This window comes from Teleopsis dalmanni, chromosome 2 (genome assembly GCF_002237135.1).
Source record: "Teleopsis dalmanni isolate 2A chromosome 2, ASM223713v2, whole genome shotgun sequence".
Lineage (NCBI taxonomy): Eukaryota > Metazoa > Arthropoda > Insecta > Diptera > Diopsidae > Teleopsis > Teleopsis dalmanni.
Genome location: NC_051847.1, coordinates 80,544,920 through 80,551,644, shown reverse-complemented (window position 1 = coordinate 80,551,644; position 6,725 = coordinate 80,544,920).

Sequence of the window (6,725 nt, the reverse complement as noted above, 5' to 3'; positions counted from 1 at the left end):
TTAAATTTTTTTAATATTAGGTTTGCCAAGCTACTTGTAATTTAGTAAATAAAATATCGGAGACGACATAGACTATATATATTTTTTATCAGTGACAAAAATTTTGGTAATTTACGCCACATCTGGCTCGTCTAGTAATTTGTGTGATCAATATATTTGTGTAATCAATGTTGAGCCTGCATATACTTATTGCGACTGGTTGGCCTTATGCCTTAATATCTCTAGAAGTAAGAAATATGGGCGATTCTATTCAAATTCATTATCAAATTGAGGTGTTAGAAAATTGGAATCACGCCATTTTTTTCTTCTAAAGCATTCACATTACAGCACGGATTGCATATTACAAGTATATGCACTCTTATATTAAGTGATATTTATTCAGATACTTATTTATTCTGAAGTGTCATTTTAACTTTTGCAATGCATTATTCATTGCGAAAATTATTTGCATATTTATTTCCTTTTAACATCATCTTGTAAACTGCAGAAGATTCTTTGAAGAATTTTGTATTTGCATCTGATTATCATCGTCCACTTTTTGCAATTTTCAAATTACATACCACAACACAGTCCTTAATACATGGGATGCATTTAAAATTTTCTCCACGAATTTGAATATTTTGGAAAAAATCAAAAATTATTTCCTGAAGTTTAGCATTTCAAAATTAGGAACTACAATCCTTATAATCAGCTTCTTTCTATAAACAAAGTCGGATGTTTATAAACAATAAGATCAGAAGTGTCATACGGTTTCATGTATAGCCAACATCCTAATCATCTAACTTTTCTTAATAGTCATGCTTAGTTACAAAAACACTGTATATTTCTATATATTTTATTAATGAACAATCTTTAAAAATATTGCTTTATATGAAAGTTAATATTTTAAAAATTATTATATGGGACAATACTTACTATATGGGATCCGAATTTGTGAAAATTATTAATGTAGTTTTCACACACAAGAACTTCATGCCTAAAAGTTTCCTCTTGACCCTCATTAAAGGCGGATGATAACAAACAACATGATTGGAAGCATATGATTACCTAGCAGGGCTGACATCTTAACCATCTTAATAGGTTGAGTTTGTCTTACGAAATAGAAGACAGACACATCTTGTCTCTGTGAGTACAGAAGAGAGATATATATAGCAAACATCCTCTGTTCTCCTCAGCTGAAGAGATAGATCTTGACATATTTCTATAGATGAGATAGCTCTGTAGTCTGACAGTTACTCAAAGTCGTGTCTGTAATAAAATTGTTGGGTTACAAAATACTTTTCTATCGAAAACTTAGTTCTAAGCTGATTTATTCCACAAAAAGGCTCCCGCTCTGCAATTTTAATAGCTAATCCGATCTTTACGAGTTTATCAGTGGAGTCATTTCCCGGCACACTGCAAAACACTTTCAAGTTTTTGTTCGCAAGTTACTGCCACATGTCATAGCAAATTATAGCACTTACCTTAATGACAATTGTTATGAGTTCTATATTCATGTCTTTGACAAAGGAAGTGCAAAATTTATTTAATCTGATAGTGGCTTAATGCTCACTTCTATAAGTTTGCCTATTAATTCGTATGCATTTGTCTTTAAACTCACCAGTGAGTTTATTGGCTGATAGAAGTTTTCGCTAATATTTAGGTGAGCAAAACTAAACATGGCTAAGTCCTTTCGTAGCAACACCCATGATTAGAAATATTAATAATTGCTATTATCATGTGGTTTTCAGTTTCTTTTTTATAATGCAGCAGATATCTTCACAAAATAATTAAGCCCTTTTTCAGTAACGTTAAACTATATATAAATATGAAATCCAGCAAAAAACGTACTCAAATATTCGCAAGCGTGTGCACTCTGCTTTATGGCATCACATCTAATAATATCTCGAAGCATATGTTTATAAGTAATAAAATTTAAATATTAAATATATTAATTTTTGTTTTTATTTTTATGATCAGTAAATTAACTTAAGAGTACATCTGTGTGCATGGAATAACTAACTGAAATCAGTTTACATTAAACTTCGGTGTGAGAACCTAAAGCGCCTATCCGGAGGAGAATAAAAAACTTTTGATGTATCGTATTAAAAAGCGAAACACGATTTTTTAATTGAATTGAAGTTTTTTCATAAATAATACAGTATTTTGTGAAATTGCATCTAATATTCTTTATTTTAGAGTTCAATATCATATTAAGTTCATTAAAAAAATTCACACTTAAAAGAACAATGGCAGTAATTAGACGGCGATTATGGAAAAACAGAGCAAAAGGTGTCTTCAGATTATTGACACTTTCGTGCTAATTGAAAAGGCGAGTAAAATTAATTTAAAAAAAAAAGAATAAATTTGAAAGAAATGTATTTTCTTGAGTTATATGAATTTGAGTAGAAGTTTAATCACTTAAGATATAACATTTCTTACAAGTTGCATAATTTCCTTATAAAAACCCGTAAAATACAATTACTGATCTTACGTTTTAATTAACAACTATAGATAAAACGTTTGGAGATTCTCATGGGTACAGCGTACGTATATAGTATATATGTATAAATAATTCAATATTTCTATGTATATATATGTATATATGTATGTCAGATGCGTAGAATACTACAGCGATAAATATATATTATCCAGATAGGTAGGTAGGTTATACGGCGATCCCATATATTATTATCTATGTAACTCCAGTTATTATTGCCTGTTTGCATAATCAGTAATAATAAATCAAAATGAAGTTTTTATTAACAATCTTCTTCATTCTCTAAACCGACAATATACGATCATTTAAAAAATTAAAATCGATATTTTTAGCACATTTGAAGAATAGAACTAATTAAAGGCGCTTATATTGCTAGAACTGTTTCGCACCTCGATGTTAAATACAAATTCATCCCTTAGTATAAAATACGTTTTGTTTGGAATTATTTTTTAGTTTTTATATTGGCTTAGTTTTCAGGAATAATATGTCGAAAGGTATTTCTTAATGAGTTCTTTTCGTTTTGCTTTATTTTCACACCTATGGTTTATCTTCATCGATTAAATTTTTCCATGTGAAATATCTATCTTTCTGAAGAAGAGAAAAATTGCGTATTTATTGAAAAGCGACCATAAGTTTATAGTAAGAACCATCGATAGTCGTATACGAGGCTAATAAAAATATAGTGTAATATTGTCAGGAGGTGAAAAAATCTTTAGTTTATAATTTAATAATAGTCTGTTAAATATGTTTTATATACTTGGCAGGATTAATTAACGAAGAAGGTTGTGAAATCTCCGTCCCTTTTATAGTCATTGATATCTTATGAAAAATATTTCTTGTTTATTATAATAGATACAAATATTTTTTGTACCTTCTGCTACAATCATACTTATATGTTTTTTAATGTTTTTATTATATGTCTGTACTTACAAAATATTATTTTATTTTAGCTATACAATATTATAGCATTATATGATTTAAAATAACTAAATTACAAGCTCATGTCAGTCATTTGGCCAAAATAAATCAATGATAAGCATTGAAGAATAAGAAAAATGATTTGGAAAGCAATAAGAAAGAAATAATATACTTCTTTGAATTGTTTAATTCTACTTACTATCTAGAAGATCAATTTGTTTCAAGTAAAAATCACCAGATACATATTTAAGACTTAACCACAGCCACTACGAATGCGACCTCATATGGTCAGAACAGCAGAAGCTGCGAGCCTTTCTGATCACCCCTAGTACCAGAATGTCACCTCTGGTCAGGCGACGCATGTGGAAACTATACTCGCTACCAATTACACTCCATAACACAAGTGCCAGATTGGCTCTGAGATTTTAGTAGCCTCTTACGACCTAACCGCGGAAGAATTCAGTCCCCACTTTCCGCAGGGGAACTTTAACAGAGTAAGTTAGAAATTCATAAAATGATTTCGAAATTTTTGGCATTAATGATATCTACTAAAACAGTCGGAGGGGTATGATTTAAGATAGGCTTGTCTAGGTCTACCTCAGTAATCTATAATATCGGAATGTGAACGTTATTTAAAAATATCGCTTGAAGGCTACTCCGATTAATGTTAAACATTTTTTTGTCCGTATTTTAGTTCACCGATTTTCGTTCGCTGTTCTGATCTCTGGAGCATTGAATAACAAATAAACTTCTTGAACGGATTGCTTAATTATAATAAGCATTTACTTAAATAATAAAAGGAAGTTAAGTTATATTTTAATATATACATATTGTTGAATGAAAGTAGTAACAACATCAAATTTAATTATATTATTTTGATGATTTTTTATCAATTTATACCAATTAAAAAATTTTGTTAAGCTATTTTTACCTAACATATTGATTCGATAAGAAAAGAGTTGTTCTGAGTCCTGATGTTTTTTATGGTTTTCCCTATGTAGTAGTAGCAGTATTTATAGGACACCAATATATTATTTTTTATTCTTCTGTGCCGACTATAGTTGTCAATATTTCAAATAGTGATCTGTAAATTGTTGGTGAGTTAGGGTGGTTAACATGCCCCATATTTCCAACACATATTACACGATTAAGACAATTATTACTAATTAGTATACAATTAATACAGCTGAGTTTAAATTGAAGCGCCAAAATGAAGTCTAAAATAAGGACTTCCCAGTTTACTTCCCAAATTAATCAATAAAGAAAATGTATAATAATCTAAGAAATTGCAATGAGTTTCTTATTTAACCTCTGGGTATTCGGAGCTTTGAGCTTTGAAGAATAGAGAAGAGAGAAAAAAAAAGAATAGAGTTTATATTAATTCTTTTGTATCATAATTTTATAATATATTATAATTTTATACTATTATAATTAACAATTATATTGCAAAATTATTGATTATGCATTCCAAAATGACATATTCATACTATAAGTAAATCTTATACAATTGATTACTCTATATTGACTAGTGTATTACTTTAGAAGTTTTGTTTGGTTATGAAAAAAATTATAATAACGTAAATTTGTATTAGTAGTGTTCAAGCTCCTCTTTAGTTACTTGTAGAACTAAAAAACAGAGCATAGTTTGTTCTATTTATTTTAATGATTTTGCCACCGAAAAGGCAATCGATCGTTTTTGCCTGCCGACAAGTTTTATCAGTTTCTATACTTCGACATGGATTGAGAGACAAGAATATAGAGAAGGACTTGAATTCTGTTCCAGACTTCATGAGGTAAATGATTATGTAGAAAGAGGAGTTAAGCTTATGATGGACTATATTCGATTTTGACAAATGAAGAGGACAAACAATACGTGCTGCAAGGTCAGAGGACATTTGTTTAACTAATTATTGTGTTTTGCGCATAATTTTTATTCCATCTTAGTCATCAATATCCTATTAAAAAGATTTTTAAATTATTTATCAAATGAGTAAATATTAATAACTGTTACTGTTAGTGTTTGTGGTACTGAAAACACAACTTTGCTCTAGTGGCACAACGTCATTTTTAATCCTATTCCTATAAAAACTTAGAGAATATAATTTTTTTGGTCAATGGAATATTTTTAGGGTGTGCGCTCATTTAAAATCGCAATTTTGTTTTTTTGAGCCACCTAGTGGATCATCTTAATGTGGTATATGTACTTTGCACCCATGCGTTACTACCGATCGTACAAGGTTTTGTGTTTCTTGAAAGCAATTTTGAAGCCTAATACACAATGACCTAATAGGGTGCAATTAGTCTTCGTTGATTGAAAGGGTAATACCAATGTAAATAAACCTTACACACAGTCTGAAAGTTATGATTAACATATATTTCTGGAAATGGACTGGTATATTTTTTCGTTTTATGTATCTTAAATATGATGATTTCTTAGTTAGTTTTCAAACATTTCGAGTAAGAAATGTAAACAATTGTATATAATATATGACTTTTGTCATTAACAAAGTCACGTCTTCAAAATATCTTAAAAGTCATTTATTGCTTCGTAGTTATAAAAAAGGATTTTAAAAGTCATTTTTTGTTTCGTATTTATAAAAAAGGATAGACGATGATTTTATGGAACACAACGAGTCTTCATTGGTTCAAAAAAGTAATACCATGGTAGTTAAACTTATACACAGTCTGAAACTTGTAATATTAAATTTCCGGAAATGGTGTGTTGTATTCGTTTAGTTTATATATTTTTACCCGAATTATATGACTAGGGGCTGAATTAACAATTATTTCGAAAAGGTTGAAAAAAATTATAAATAAATTGTTTATAATATATAACATGTGTTGTTTACATAGTCATATCTCGAATATATCTTGAAAATCCCTTTTTATGTTTTATAAGTGTAAAAAAGGAATGCAGGATGACCTAATAGGGCCCGACGCATCTTCCTTGACTGATTGATTAATTGAATGAAGGTAGTTGAACTCACAAACTAACTGAAATTTGTGATATGCAATTTTTGGAAATGGTGTGTTTTATTTGTTTGGTTTATATATCTTTAACCAGATTATATGACTAGAGGGTCAATTAACAAATATTTCGAGAAAGTTTAAAGAAAAGTGTATATAATATTACGGCAAGTAATATTGACATAGTCATATCTCTAATATATCTCGAAAATCCCTTTTTATGTTTCATAATCAAAATGATGAATCAGTCCAAAATTGTTATTTTGAAATTAAAATAAATTGATATCGTCATATCGTCAACATTGGCACCAACAGCAACAGCAACAACAGTAAACAACAAAATTAAAGTTAAGAAATCAAA